Consider the following 16694-nt stretch of genomic DNA (forward strand, 5'->3'; position numbering starts at 1 on the left):
ATGAGGCCGCCCCAGCGGCGAGCCAGCATGTAAACGCAGACACTCAGCATCCGCGAGCCACGACACGCGCCCCGTCCCCAACCCCGTCAGAGGGGATGAAGACCAGAGCCGCAGCGGCGGCTGCTCGTGAAAAATCTGTTTAACACTCAACACACATAAAACATGCATCGATCTGATGAATTCGTCCTCCAGTGGAACACTTCCTCTCTAGTGAGCCACTGGGGCGAATTCAAGAACTATATATTAAATAAAAAACCGTTGATAGCCGCCATTCAGGAGACCCATTTTCTGGACTCAGATTCCTTTAACTACAACTTTAACATACGTGGATATACTTTATATACAAATAACGTAAATGAAAAACCCCGCCGAGGCGGCTCGGCCCTTTATATTGCTAATAACCTCTTGCACCACGAAATTCAGCTCCGCACCACGCTTAACGCGGTCGCAGCTCAAGTCAAAATAGCGCAACATGACCTTGCCATCCTTTCCCTGTACCTTTCCCCTAGCCACCGCTTTTCCTCCTCTGAACTCCGCCAATTGTTTGTCCAGCTCCCCCACCCCTGCCTAATACTAGGAGATTTTAATGCCCACCACAGATCCTGGGGCTCAACAACGAACAACGCGCGCGGAACACTAATTGATAAGATAATGGATTCACTTGATCTCATTTGCATTAACAACCGCACACCCACTTTCACCAGACGCAACCAAGGTCAAGTCATACACTCCGTCATCGACTTGGCCTTCACAGACACTAACACCGCGACACTTTTCACTCAACACGTCGGAGATGATACATTGTTTAGCGACCATTATCCCATTCACTATCAACTTAATGTCCCTTCAGGACAAGCCAATTTTACATTTCTTCCTCGTTGGAACTTTAAGAAAGCTGATTGGGCCTCCTTTCAAAAACATATAGATGAACACACTCCCACCCCTCCCCCTGACATCAACACCTTTTTAAACGTGATTCTCGCTGCTGCTCACCAAAATATTCCCCATACCCACCCCCCACGTGAAAACAAAGCTGCCCCTTGGTGGAACGCTGACTGCAATCGAGCTGTAGCTCTGCGGAAGCGTGCCTTACGAGTCTTTAACAAATGTATTTGCGATTACCATGAAAATGCCCTCCGGAAGGCCCGATATGATGCTTCACAAATAATACTTAAAGCAAAACAAGAAGGATGGCACTCCTTCTCTAACAACTTTAATAGATTTACTCCCCTTTCTAAAATCTGGTCGCTAATTAGAGTTTTTTCTACAAGGCGCAGCACAACTTACAAAATTCCTCATCTCTACATTAACAACACCCACTACGCCACTCCCCTTCAAGTTGCGACACAATTCGCCCAACATTACGCACGAATATCTTCTGCTCAACAATACACACAAGTACAACATGACAGCTTTAACACAACACTCGACACCCTCTCCTTCGACTCAGCAAATACTGAAAATTATAACAAGCACTTTGACTTGTTCGAACTTAGACACGCCATATCTCGATGTGGTGAAACGTCGGTAGGGCCGGATCAGATAGCCTATCCTTTCTTCAAAAACCTTTCTGAATCCGGCCTTGAAAACCTTTTGATAGTAATCAATAATCTATGGGAAAACAATTTGTACCCCGAGAGCTGGAGAAACAGTACCATCGTCCCCATCCTTAAACCCTCCAAACCACCCTCCTCCCCCTCTAGTTATAGACCTATATCCCTAACCAGTTGCGCTGCTAAATTGACAGAACATATGGTCAATGGACGGATTAGGGCATATCTAGAAGGTAACTACCTCCTCTCTCCACATCAAACAGGATTTAGGTCTGGCCGCTGCACGGCAGACAATATAGTCCACCTCATTGATGACATCCAGAAGGGCTTCCAAAATGACATGTATACATTTGCAGTTTTCATTGATTTTCAAAACGCCTTTGATAAAGTAAATAAACAAGCCCTTCTGATCAAACTTCATAAGACAGGTATTCGCGGCCACATGGCCCATTATATCTCTAATTTCCTCAAAGATAGAACATTTAACGTACGATGCGGTAACACATTTTCTCCCAATCTTAATCAGGATCACGGCCTCCCTCAGGGCAGTGTCCTCTCCCCAACCCTCTTCCTTATTATGATTAACGACCTTTTTCAAAATCCACCTAGTAGCCTTAAGCATTCTATTTTTGCCGATGATGTGGCCATTTGGGTAACGCGAAGAAACATTGACTCGGCTTTTGCCTCCGTTCAAAACGCAATGGAGGATATTAATAGCTGGTGCGATAAATGGGGCCTAGTCTTGTCACCCAGCAAAACAGTAGCACTTATATTCTCCCATAAGTCCCGTTTTAAATTTGATACCGAACTTAAAGTAAAGAACCAAACTATCAAATACGTTAAAACGTTCAAATACCTCGGCATCACACTAGATAGTAGACTCTCCTTTAAACATCACTTTGAAGACGTTAAAATGCGTTGCACTAGGCGCCTCAACATACTTAAGTGTATAGCAGGAAAGGATTGGGGTGCTGATCGCAGCACCCTCCTTAACCTATACACTTCCCTAATCCGTCCTATCCTGGATTACAACAGTTTTCTATTTGATGATATAGCTTCTAATCAGATCGAATCACTTCAAGTTATACAAAATAAGGCCCTGCGTATAGTTACAGGAGCCCAATGCACCACAAATATCAAGGCTCTCCACCCAGAATGTAATATTCCTCTTCTCTCTCACCGCCGTAAACTCCAACTCCTTCGCTTCTATGCGCGCACTTTCTTGTCCCCTTATTCGCCTTCGCACCGCATTGTCTCCAATCGATATACGGACGACCCTCCCACAACGGCCCAACTCAAATACCCGATAATCGCCTATCGCATAGAAAGGACACTTAGTGATTTCCAGTTGGATTTTCCATCTATTTTTCATCGGCCACCCACCTCTTCTTTCTTTCTGCCAGCCATAGAGAATATTGCATTCCTGTACGCAGAGGCAAAATCAAAAGTCACAAAAGAAGAAAGCATTCAACTTTTCTATGAGCATAAAGAAGAACATAAAGACTATGCATACATATATACAGATGGTTCAGTTTGTGACGGGAGGACGGCAGCCGCTGTCACATCTGACCATCATAACAAAACAAGTAGGCTACACGACGACCATAGCATATTTAGTGCTGAGTTGATAGCCATTCACTCAGCACTCAAATATGTCTCGTCGAAAAACATAGAAAAGGCTGTGATCTGCACAGACTCAGCTTCATCGGTAAAGGCAATAGCTCACAGAAAAATGGAAAAAAACGAAATCGTTTATAAAATAAAAAAGATGATTATTGGCTTTACCGATGAAAACAAACACGTCATTCTCCTGTGGATTCCGTCCCACGTTGGAATACAGGGGAATGAAAAAGCGGACAAGCTAGCCAAAGAAGGTCTTCATCTCCCATCTCGAAATCATCTCGCTCTCCCCCTTCCGGATTTTCTGTCTTCGCTCTTCCGTGCCTTCCAGAGATACCGCCAAAAATGCTGGATAGATGATCATACACCACATCTCTTCTCCATTAAACCGAAACTTTGCCATTTCTACTCTTCCCATCAAAACACAAGGATCAAAGAGAGAGTCCTAGCCAGGCTCCGGCTCGGCCACACACAACTCACCCACAACTACATCCTGGACAGAGCACCTCCACCCATATGCCACCACTGCCGCGACCACCCACGCTATACCATCTCACACTTCCTCCTCCACTGCCCACACCTACACCAACACCGCAGACATATAGTACAATACATTAACACACATGGACTCTCTCTCGACCTTCCGACTCTCCTGGGCGACACTCATCCGGATATCCACGACCTTCTGTTCGTCTTTCTCGCCGACGCTCGGATCATCAAGAGCCTTTAGCGTGTTAGGGCCGCGGCTGCCGCCCCTAAAACGCTAACCAGAGCCCTCGTCTCCCGGCTCACCCCCAAACTCACACATTAATTAATCGCGGTTACAGGGCTTTTTCCCTCGCGCCGTTTTGGCTTAGGTGCGAGGTTTTTGCCCTTTGCGTTAGGCGTCGGGTTTTTTATTATTTAGGACTTTTTCTCCCGACCATTACACCCCACAACAAGGCCCCGCCGGGGGGCTGGAGCCTAGAAGGTCTTATACCTTCTGTCAGTGCGATGAAAGCTTCCCGGCTCCATTACACTGACACCAGCTCACAAGTGTTCATGTCTATCATGTATTGTTAATAAAAGTCATTCCCACTGTTGTGTTTGCGACTCCAGACATCTCGGCTCTTTGGCTGTACACGTAAGTACCTCCCTTAGCTTTGGTTCCACATTAAGATAGGATCCCACGTTGTTTTTGCTACCGGGTTCACATAAACCGGTTTAACGTAACACTTGCTGCCCGGCGAAAATTGCCGGAGTAACTGCCCCCTGCTCGGGAATGGCACTAGGCCGACCGAGCAAAAAAAAAAAAAAAAAAAAATTGCGAAATGGGTTGCTGCCCTTAAATTATAACATCCATATTAGATTAAGTTAGCCCTCACATTGCTAGCACATTGCTAACGAGATGAGCCTAATAATCATAGATATACAGACCTTGTAATCCATAAATCAGGCAGTCATGTGAACATCAATTGACACCGTAAATCTTAATCCAGAATTTCGACCAAACTATTAAGAATTTGACAAAACATTTGAGTTCTCTACATACCACGTTTGTTGTCATTCAGGATTTCAGGTATTCATACTAAAAAAAAATGCCTATGAATGTAAATTTCGACATTGGCAAATCAGGAAAGGTGGCTTTGGACGCTGCCGGGGCCGAACGCATACTTCAAAAAAAAAACTTTTCCCATTTCCAAAACTCCTCAGGGTCAGAACTGACTACTGAGCCATTTGCAGCTTGCACTTATCAACTTATCACTTATCAAGCAATCGTGTAGGCACAAAGTTTGTCCAATAAAAGTTGTTCGCTTTTTTCCTACGCGAGAAAAATGACAGGGGTTCATCGATTTCGGACGCTGCTATAGATGAGCAGATACCCAACATGCCTCATACTCAAAATGCCGCACATAGGATCAACAGCTGGGTTTTGCATCCATGATCACTCATCATTCATCAATGCTTCCTGCATATGAGGCAGTGCACAGAAAGCAAGCGGTAGGTTAGGTTGGGTTAGGTACCTCATACCTAAGCCGTTTAACCCGCGCCCTGCTGGGGGGGGGGGGGGTGTTTGAACACCCCCCCTTGTGGTTTTTCGCGAATATCTCAAAAACGGCGGCGCTCCGCGCCGCCGTTTTTGGTACACCTTATCATACATCAATTCTACACATGTTGTGAAAATCTCAGACCAAGGTCATTCAAGGTCAGGTCACCAGGTCACTTGAAGTGACCTCACCTCATAACTAGTTTCAATGTCTGTCATAGCTACACCGAGTGACCGATCGCTTTGAAACTTTCAGCGATTGCTAAGAGCAACAGCATGTACAAAATGTATATCTCAGAATTTTGATATCGATGACCTAAGGTCAGGTCAATTTTGCGACCTCCCCATTATAAGTCAATGGGAGAAAATTGAAATGCGCCTCTTTTGGACGAAAGACATTATAAACACTCCCAAACACCAAATTACAAGTGGTTTAGACACACTGAACATGAAAATGGTGTACGTGACCCTTGTTTATGCCCTGAGGTCATCTTAGGTCACGAATGGTATCTAACAGTTTTTCGCAAATAACTTTTGATAGAGGCATGCTAGAGCGATGAAAACGCCTTAGATGTATTCAGCTCGACGATACGGATCGACTGGTATGCAACATGACCCTTTCCGGTCAGGTCATGACCTTGACCTGAGGTCAAATTTTCAAGTTGACCTTTCAAGGTCAAGTTATAGTTCATTCGATGCGTCTTGACGAGAGGAACACGATGCCGGTAAAAGTAAGCTCGTACAAGGCTTGGGTCAAAAGTTATTGCAGAAAACTGTTTCCGAAAAAAATCGGCTATTTTTTGCAGTTTTTGCCCCCTGCAGGCAAAACCGTTGACGTTAGGTCAAATCTGAGAGAATTACTCAGAAAGGGCATTAATAGGGCTATTGAATGCGCTTTTCCGCGGCGCCGTAGCTCTATCGGTGTCCGAGTTATGCGTTGGCTTTTTGGAAATTTTCGATATTTGACCTGGAAATCGGCGAAATTTTGCCTTCAATGACCTCTGGTGACCTGACCTTTGACCTGACCAAAAAATTGACCGAAGTGATTTCGTCATTATTTTTGACGCTCTTTCGAACGCCGCCTTCCGCGTATCGCTACGTGGCCCAGGAGCCGAGTTACAAGGGGGGGGGTGTTCAAACACCCCCCCCCCCCCAGCAGGGCGTGGAAATCCAGGACCCCCAGCCGGGCGCGGGTTAAGTACCTTATAGCTAGTGCTAAAAAAACATCCGTGGATTCATCGGCACATCAATCAGTGGTATAGGTCGGCCGACCTGCATGTCGACCATGAACCATTGGAGCCTCCAGGGGTTTGTGGTCGACATGGGTGTTTTTTTTTTTTTTTGGAGGTGACTCCCCCCCTCCCCCGGATATCTTGACTGGGGGGGACGCGTCCCCCGTATGGTAACGGACGGTCTCATTCCCATACTCACCCCTCTATCCTCTATTTCTCTCTCCTCATATAGGAACTAATAGGAACTTCAAAGTAGGTACCTAAGAACTGCAACCAACAACAGCCAGCGACTGCGGTCGTTAACCTTCGCTCCAAGGCACCTACATCTCATCGCTATTATTACTCGAGAATCGAGAGATGCAAATGACATCGGCAGATCGAGTTTATGTACGATGAAGCCACGGTACGCTCATCACTAGGAGAGGTCTCTTGCACATGGTCTGAGGCAATAACAAGACTCTGACCTCACCTGAAAGTTGAACCACAGCCGCCTACCTCGCTGGTAGGTATGCGCTGAGTTTCATACCAGCGGTTACCGCCCGCTGGCCGTAAGTTTGCACCTCTCCACCATGCACGGTGCACGCGATGACCGGCGCGGTGTTGCAGACCGCCTCTGCTGAGCGGCTGAGATGGACTGTAGAGTGTAGGGTCAGTGCGCGAGGCAGTGTGAGCAACGTCGAGCCAGGTGGTGAAGAGGGTCGGCCGCTACTGCGTAAGCCGTACCGACGTTATTAGTGAGTACTGAGTGCTTTATACGTCATTCCAGGTAAGAGCGGTTATTATTCGCGTCTTGATTTTTGTCTCACAGAGGGCACGAACATTCTTATAGGCACAGTGTATAGCAGGGGTCGGCAAATGGTGGGGCATGCCCCCTTTGGGGGTAATGGAGCCCTTTCGGTGGGGGTAATGAGGGATTCTGAGAAAGCCTATCTTTTTAGAGTTTGTAGCTCCGGTGATGGAGCCATCGTGACTGTTGCATCCCAGGGTTCAAAGATTAGCCCAGGCCAAAGGCACAGCACACACTGATTAGATACCAATTTTCACGTATCTGCTCGCCTCACCATCTCACCCCTCCGTACAGTCGTACAAAAGCAGCTGCAACTTTTAACCGTCGCCCGTCTGTTGGCGTTTCAACAGCCGCTAACGTAAGGGGGAGGAGTCGATCGGACCCCCGCGGCCTCTCGGACTCTGATATGGAGCTGTGCATAAAAAAGACGAGCGTGCTACCCGTGACAATAGGAAGCCGCTGCTGCCCATTTTTAAGGTCCTTGGTCATTCCGTCTCATTCAAGAGGGCAATGACAAGTGTCGAGAAAATCGGGACCCGCTATAACTTCTTGAAGTGAGATTTTATGGCTCAAGATGATCTCCAGAAAAAGCTCATAAGCCAACGGTCATTATGGGTCCAGAGGCCAGTTTTACCAACAGAAAAATAGCCGCCTGCCGGAATTTTTGCCTAAAGATCGTTTCACATATGGAGCGTAAACGGTAAAGCCCTATCCGCTTACGAGCCCATCGCGTTTACGCTCCGTATGTGAAGCGGTCTTGAGGCAAAAATTCCGGCAGGCGGTTATTTTTCTGTTGGTAAAACTGGTCTCAGGTCATGATATTTTCCGGGCTGGTAAAAAAAATGATGGGCTCGAGGGTACAATTTGGTCGTGATCCAATGCCTTTTACGTGAGCTTTCAACGAAAAACCACCCGCCGCCCCTATACGTACAAGGGTTAAATGGGATATAGCATAGGCGGCGGAACGGGGAGGGCACCGGGGCACCGTGCACCCTTTGATTTTTGCATTTTAACATTAGCCCTATGGGCGTTGCATGGAAAGAATGGGACCAAAAGTCGGCAGTGCCCCCCCCCCCCTCCCCCTTAATTGAAGGTGTTCCGCCGCTACTGGGATATAGGTATTAAATGTTTTGTGGAGGAAGTGTCATGTTTTAAATTTGATGCATTGGAAATGCACAAATACCCAAAGAGTTCCAGGACGGTATGGAATTTCAGTAAACTTGGTTGTGTCAGCAATGGGGTCTGGTAGGTGGGGGTAATGGCCCTGCCTGGCGCCCAAAAAGGGGGCACGACCCCGAATGACCTGCCGACCACTGGTGTATAGGGTAAGGTGCCTAATAAGCGACCCCCTTAATTTGAACCGTCATTGCTCACGCTCTGTGGGTGCCGCTGTATTACTGGCTTGATTTTCGGAGGGATCGTTCATTTTTCTATTAAAATAAAGTCATTTTCTGCCCCAATATTCACTAACTTATTTGTAGTGAGCGTTTTGCCAAACCATTGCAAAAAACGCTAATAGGGAACTCTTCCCGATTAGCGACCGGGGAGGGTCGCTTATAAGTCTCTCTATGGGTTTCCCCATATTAAAAATGGCAAAAAATGCGACGCCTGAAAAGATGAAATATGATCTTAAAAAGGTAACCTATACGCAAAGCACTCAATCACTTGAACAGGAACGTTTATCCAACACATTTACGTAAGTAAAAACTGATCAAGTGATGCACCGAAAGCGAAAAGAAGGCGGAAACCCAATTTTGCGGGCTATCTCGTATGATATTCGAGGTCCGCGCTGAATTCGGCACCCCTGTGCCCTGTTCGGGTCCGCGCAAAATATTTTGCTGAGTGTGAAGTCACACATGCGATGATGTCAGCCGCCTGGCTCCGCCCATGCTCCGCCCCCTCTCCGCCGGTTCGCAAAGCCGAGGGCCACGCGACACGCGGCGAACCGTGGCGCGGATGGACTGGTGTGTTTCGTTCAGTTACTAAGTAAAATGCGTTCAAATGTACGTCCATCAATTGAGCAGCAGATTGATATTCGCGAATATCAAACTAAAAATTCGATATTCGGACGGGGAACGCAATAACTCAAGAACCAGTGAACCGATTTTGATGAAAAGACCCTCATTCGATTCCTCGTTCCTCATTGCAGGTTGACAGCGATTTCCAGGTCACTAGGTCATGACCTTCAAGGTCAAGGTCAAGGTCAAAGGACGGGGAACGCTCTACAGCCTAAAGTTACCGTCCGATTGGCTTGTAAATGGTCTCAATCGATTCCCCGACCCCGATTCCAGGTTGACAGCGATTTCTAGGTCACTAGGTCATGACCTTCAAGGTCAAGGTCAAGGTCAAAGGACGGGGAACGCTCTACAGCCTAAAGTTACCGTCCGATTGGCTTGTAAATGGTCTCAATCGATTCCTCGACCCCGATTCCATGTTGACAGCGATTTCCAGGTCACTAGGTCATGACCTTCAAGGTCAAGGTCAAGGTCAAAGGACGGGGAACGCTCTACAGCCTAAAGTTACCGTCCGATTGGCTTGTAAATGTTCTCAATCGATTCCTCGACCCCGATTCCAGGTTGACAGCGATTTCCAGGTCACTAGGTCATGATCTTCAAGGTCAAGGTCAAGGTCAAAGGACGGGGAACGCTCTACAGCCTACAGTTACCGTCCGATTGGCTTGTAAATGGTCTCAATCGATTCCTTGACCCCGATTCCAGGTTTACAGCGATTTCCAGGTCACTAGGTCATGACCTTCAAGGTCAAGGTCAAGGTCAAAAGACGGGGAACGCTCTACAGCCTAAAGTTACCGTCCGATTGGCTTGTAAATGGTCTCAATCGATTCCTCGACCCCGATTCCAGGTTGACAGCGATATCCAGGTCACTAGGTCATGACCTTCAAGGTCAAAATCAAGGTCAAAGGACGGGGAACGCTCTACAGCCTAAAGTTACCGACCGATTAGCTTGTAAATGGTCTCAATCGATTCCTCGACCCCGATTCCAGGTTGACAGCGATTTCCAGGTCACTAGGTCATGATCTTCAAGGTCAAGGTCAAGGTCAAAGGACGGGGAACGCTCTACAGCCTAAAGTTACCGTCCGATTGGCTTGTAAATGGTCTCATTCGATTCCCCGACCCCGATTCCAGGTCGACAGTGATTTCCAGGTCACTAGGTCATGACCTTCAAGGTCAAGGTCAAGGTCAAAGGACGGGGAACGCTCTACAGCCTAAAGTTACCGTCCGATTGGCTTGTAAATGGTCTCATTCGATTCCCCGACCCCGATTCCAGGTTGACAGTGATTTCCAGGTCACTAGGTCATGACCTTCAAGGTCAAGGTCAAGGTCAAAGGACGGGGAACGCTCTACAGCCTAAAGTTACCGTCCGATTGGCTTGTAAATGGTCTCATTCGATTCCCCGACCCCGATTCCAGGTTGACAGTGATTTCCAGGTCACTAGGTCATGACCTTCAAGGTCAAGGTCAAGGTCAAAGGACGGGGAACGCTCTACAGCCTAAAGTTACCGTCCGATTGGCTTGTAAATGGTCTCATTCGATTCCCCGACCCCGATTCCAGGTTTACAGCGATTTCCAGGTCACTAGGTCATGACCTTCAAGGTCAAGGTCAAGGTCAAAGGACGGGGAACGCTCTACAGCCTAAAGTTACCGTCCGATTGGCTTGTAAATGGTCTCAATCGATTCCTCGACCCCGATTCCAGATTGAAAGCGATATCCAGGTCACTAGGTCATGACCTTCAAGGTCAAAATCAAGGTCAAAGGACGGGGAACGCTCTACAGCCTAAAGTTACCGTCCGATTGGCTTGTAAATGGTCTCATTCGATTCCCCGACCCCGATTCCAGGTTGACAGTGATTTCCAGGTCACTAGGTCATGACCTTCAAGGTCAAGGTCAAGGTCAAAGGACGGGGAACGCTCTACAGCCTAAAGTTACCGTCCGATTGGCTTGTAAATGGTCTCATTCGATTCCCCGACCCCGATTCCAGGTTGACAGTGATTTCCAGGTCACTAGGTAATGACCTTCAAGGTCATTTTCATTAACAGCAGATTCGCATTTACAAGCCAATCGGACGGTAACTTTAGGCTGTAGAGCGTTCCCCGTCCTTTGACCTTGACCTTGACCTTGAAGGTCATGACCTAGTGACCTGGAAATCGCTGTCAAACTGCAATGAGGAACGAGGAATCGAATGAGGGTCTTTTCATCAAAATCGGTTCACTGGTTCTTGAGTTATTGCGTTCCCCGTCCGAATATCGAATTTTTATATTGATATTCGCGAACCTTGACCTTGACCTTAAAGGTCATGACCTAGTGACCTGAAAATGGCTGTCGACGTGGAATCGGGGTCGAGGAATCGATTGAGACCATTTACAAGCCAATCGGACGGTAACTTTAGGCTGTAGAGCGTTCCCCGTCCTTTGACCTTGACCTTGACCTTCAAAGTCATGACCTAGTGACCTGGAAATCGCGGTCAACCTGTAATCGGGGTCAAGGAATCGATTGAGACCATTTACAAGCCAATCGGACGGTAACTTTAGGCTGTAGAGCGTTCCCCGTCCTTTGACCTTGACCTTGACCTTGAAGGTCATGACGTAGTGACCTGAAAATCGCTGTCAACCTGGAATCGGGGTCAAGGAATCGATTGAGACCATTTACAAGCCAATCGGACGGTAACTTTAGGCTGTAGAGCGTTCCCCGTCCTTTGACCTTGACCATGAAGGTCATGACCTAGTGACCTGGAAATCGCTGTCAACCTGCAATAAGAAACGAGGAATCGAATGAGGGTCTTTTCATCAAAATCGGTTCACTGGTTCTTGAGTTATTGTGTTCCCCGTCCGAATATCGAATTTTTAGTTTGATATTCGCGAACCTTGACCTTGACCTTGAAGGTCATGACCTAGTGACCTGAAAATGAATGTCAACCTGGAATCGGGGTCAAGGAATCGATTGAGACCATTTACAAGCCAATCGGACGGGAACTTTAGGCTGTAGAGCGTTCCCCGTCATTTGACCTTGACCTTGACCTTGAAGGTCATGACCTAGTGACCTGGAAATCGCTGTCAACCTGGAATCGGGGTCAAGGAATCGATTGAGACCATTTACAAGCCAATCGGACGGTAACTTTAGGCTGTAGAGCGTTCCCCGTCCTTTGACCTTGACCTTGACCTTGAAGGTCATGACCTAGTGACCTGGAAATCGCTGTCAACCTGGAATCGAGGTCAAGAAATCGATTGAGACCATTTACAAGCCAATGGGACAGTAACTTTAGGCTGTAGAGCGTTCCCCGTCCTTTGACCTTGACCTTGACCTTGAAGGTCATGACCTAGTGACCTGGAAATCGCTGTCAACATAGAATCGGGGTCGAGGAATCGATTGAGACCATTTACAAGCCAATCGGACGGTAACTTTAGGCTGTAGAGCGTTCCCCGTCCTTTGACCTTGACCTTGACCTTGAAGGTCATGACCTAGTGACCTGAAAATGGCTGTCAACCTGGAATCGGGGTCGGAGAATCGATTGAGACCATTTACAAGCCAATCGGACGGTAACTTTAGGCTGCAGAGCGTTCCCCGTCCTTTGACCTTGACCTTGACCTTGAAGGTCATGACCTAGTGACCTGGAAATCGCTGTCAACCTGAAATCGGGGTCGAGGAATCGATTGAGACCATTTACAAGCCAATCGGACGGTAACTTTAGGCTGTAGAGCGTTCCCCGTCCTTTGACCTTGACCTTGACCTTGAAGGTCATGACCTAGTGACCTAGAAATCGCTGTCAACCTGGAATCGGGGTCGGGGAATCGATTGAGACCATTTACAAGCCAATCGGACGGTAACTTTAGGCTGTAGAGCGTTCCCCGTCCTTTGACCTTGACCTTGACCTTGAAGGTCATGACCTAGTGACCTGGAAATCGCTGTCAACCTGCAATGAGGAACGAGGAATCGAATGAGGGTCTTTTCATCAAAATCGGTTCACTGGTTCTTGAGTTATTGCGTTCCCCGTCCGAATATCGAATTTTTAGTTTGATATTCGCGAATCTTGACCTTGACCTTAAAGGTCATGACCTAGTGACCTGAAAATGGCTGTCAACCTGGAATCGGGGTCGAGGAATCGATTGAGACCATTTACAAGCCAATCGGACGGTAACTTTAGGCTGTAGAGCGTTCCCCGTCCTTTGACCTTGACCTTGACCTTGAAGGTCATGACCTAGTGACCTGAAAATCGCTGTCAAACTGCAATGAGGAACGAGGAATCGAAAGAGGGTCTTTTCATCAAAATCGGTTCACTGGTTCTTGAGTTATTGTGTTCCCCGTCCGAATATCGAATTTTTAGTTTGATATTCGCGAACCTTGACCTTGACCTTAAAGGTCATGACCTAGTGACCTGAAAATGGCTGTTGACCTGGAATCGGGGTCGAGGAAGCGATTGAAGCTATTTACAAGCCAATCGGACGGTAACTTTAGGCTGTAGAGCGTTCCCCGTCCTTTGACCTTGACCTTGACCTTGAAGGTCATGACCTAGTGACCTGGAAATCGCTGTCAACCTGTAATAAGGAACGAGGAATCGAATGAGGGTCTTTTCATCAAAATCGGTTCACTGGTTCTTGAGTTATTGCGTTCCCCGTCCGAATATCGAATTTTTAGTTTGATATTCGCGAACCTTGACCTTGACCTTGAAGGTCATGACCCAGTGACCTGGAAATCGCTGTCAACCTGGAATCGGGGTCAAGGAATCGATTGAGACCATTTACAAGCCAATCGGACGGTAACTTTAGGCTGTAGAGCGTTCCCCGTCATTTGACCTTGACCTTGACCTTGAAGGTCATGACCTAGTGACCTGGAAATCGCTGTCAACCTGGAATCGGGGTCAAGGAATCGATTGAGACCATTTACAAGCCAATCAGACGGTAACTTTAGGCTGTAGAGCGTTCCCCGTCCTTTGACCTTGACCTTGACCTTGAAGGTCATGACCTAGTGACCTGGAAATCGCTGTCAACCTGGAATCGGGGTCAAGGAATCGATTGAGACCATTTACAAGCCAATCGGACGGTAACTTTAGGCTGTAGAGCGTTCCCCGTCCTTTGACCTTGACCTTGACCTTGAAGGTCATGACCTAGTGACCTGGAAATCGCTGTCAACCTGGAATCGGGGTCGAGGAATCGATTGAGACCATTAACAAGCCAATCGGACGGTAACTTTAGGCTGTAGAGCGTTCCCCGTCCTTTGACGTTGACCTTGACCTTGAAGGTCATGACGTTGTGACCTGGAAATCGCTGTCAACCTGGAATCGGGGTCAAGGAATCGATTGAGACCTTTTACAAGCCAATCGGACGGTAACTTTAGGCTGTAGAGCGTTCCCCGTCCTTTGACCTTGACCTTGACCTTGAAGGTCATGACCTAGTGACCTGGAAATCGCTGTCAACCTGGAATCGGGGTCAAGGAATCGATTGAGACCATTTACAAGCCAATCGGACGGTAACTTTAGGCTGTAGAGCGTTCCCCGTCCTTTGACCTTGACCTTGACCTTGAAGGTCATGACCTAGTGGCCTGGAAATCGCTGTCAACCTGGAATCGGGGTCAAGGAATTGATTGAGACCATTTACAAGCCAATCGGACGGTAACTTTAGGCTGTAGAGCGTTCCCCGTCCTTTGACCTTGACCTTGACCTTGAAGGTCATGACCTAGTAACCTGGAAATCGCTGTCAACCTGCAATAGGGAACGAGGAATCGAATGAAGGTCTTTTCATCAAAATCGGTTCACTGGTTCTTGAGTTATTGCGTTCCCCGTCCGAATATCGAATTTTTAGTTTGATATTCGCGAATATCAATCTGCTGCTCAATTGATGGACGTTTCAAATGTGGTTAATAGCAATGTGCCACTGAAAAGAAGGATAATGATACCAAAACAACACCATACTAACCACTTACATTAAGAAATATATGAGGGTAAACTTTAATCCGCGCCACTTTTGCCTCCTGCAGCTACTATTTTCTTCTTGCGCAAAACTGAAAGATTTTGCGTGAGCCTACGTCACACGTGTGACGTCATACGCCGAAGGGCGGAGCTTGGCACCCGAGAGACCCCAACTGCGCATGCGTGGTGCAAAATTTTACAATAGGATGCGCTGCCCGAACAGGGCTCTGCAGTCGGTGACGACATTTGGCATCCCCTGCCACACATTGCAAGCTTCAGCAACACCTCATTTTCATTTCTCTCTTTTCCCCTTTCTTTCCCTTCTTGAGCTGTTTGCGACCATGTCAGGCGCAAATAGGAAATATGATAATAAAGATAATAAATCGTTCAGCGGACTGACTCTGGGTGTAAAGAAGTTATTTTTCCCTGTACTTCGACCTTTATTGACAGGTCTTCAAAGGGGCAATGCGATTAAAAAACAAGCAATAATCATGCTATACCGCCATCCACGAAATTCTCAAAATGATCGATGCTAAAATATGAGTTGCGACATATTTTTAACCGCCATGCTGTGCACAGTTGAGCGATTCACTATGGGAAAACGGCAATCAATTGAAAAAGGAATGTCGATTCAGAATAAAAAAGGTGCATCATCCTAATGTGCATCGCTTTTCATCAGAGAGGGCCCAAACACACTCGTTTTGGATAAGAAACTCGTCATTTTTATTTAAACTCACCTGAAACGTCCCACCAGAAACATCGACGACCGGAAAATAATTTATTTTGATAACCAAAGTATGGCTGACCTTTTGACAATGTTTTACCCCGTTTTCCCCTGCCAGTTTTTCTGTAGGGAGGTAGGTCGCAAATCGGAAAGGGTCGCTAATTAGGCACCTTACCCTATAAATACTTATAGGCAGGTGTGGCCAGGGACCGTGGCTTGTAAACGGCCAGAACGGTTACTGGCCTTTGTCGATTATTAGGTATGTTTTGGTAGTTACATTATTATTCAAGCATTAACCCGCGCGGGGCTGGGGTCTCCAGCCGAACGCGCGGGGCTGGGGGGGGGGGGGTAAATTTTACCCCCCCTGTTATCTCCCGAACTAATGGTCCGATTTGGAAAATTCAAACGCCAATCGAAAGATCTCATCACGAACAACTAAAAACATGTACTTAATTTTAAGTTTGAGGTCAAGGTCAAGGTCAGGTCAAGGGTACAAATTGCAAGTTCCTACAGTATCGGCCTTGCACCGTAGTTGCCGAAGAATGGAGTCATGGACTGAGACTGATCGCCCAAAACGTGTTCTTAGGCTACCAAGACAATATTCGTTGCATACAATATCATTCAGAGGTCAAGGTCAAGGTCAGGTCAGGTCAGGTCAGGTCACCAAAAACAAAATATAGAAAAGGGCATGTGCGACACATGTTTTATGGGTCATTTTACTCATAGAATTCAATAGGCACACTCAATAAGTGATATGGACCACCTCTGGATGAATTTCAGGTCGAGGTCAGGCCAAGGTCAGGTCAAGTGAGGTCAAATTTTGAAGTTGGTTGCTA

This window comes from Amphibalanus amphitrite, unplaced genomic scaffold (genome assembly GCF_019059575.1).
Source record: "Amphibalanus amphitrite isolate SeventyFive unplaced genomic scaffold, NRLGWU_Aamphi_draft 000239F_arrow, whole genome shotgun sequence".
Classification (NCBI taxonomy): Eukaryota; Metazoa; Arthropoda; class Thecostraca; order Balanomorpha; family Balanidae; genus Amphibalanus; species Amphibalanus amphitrite.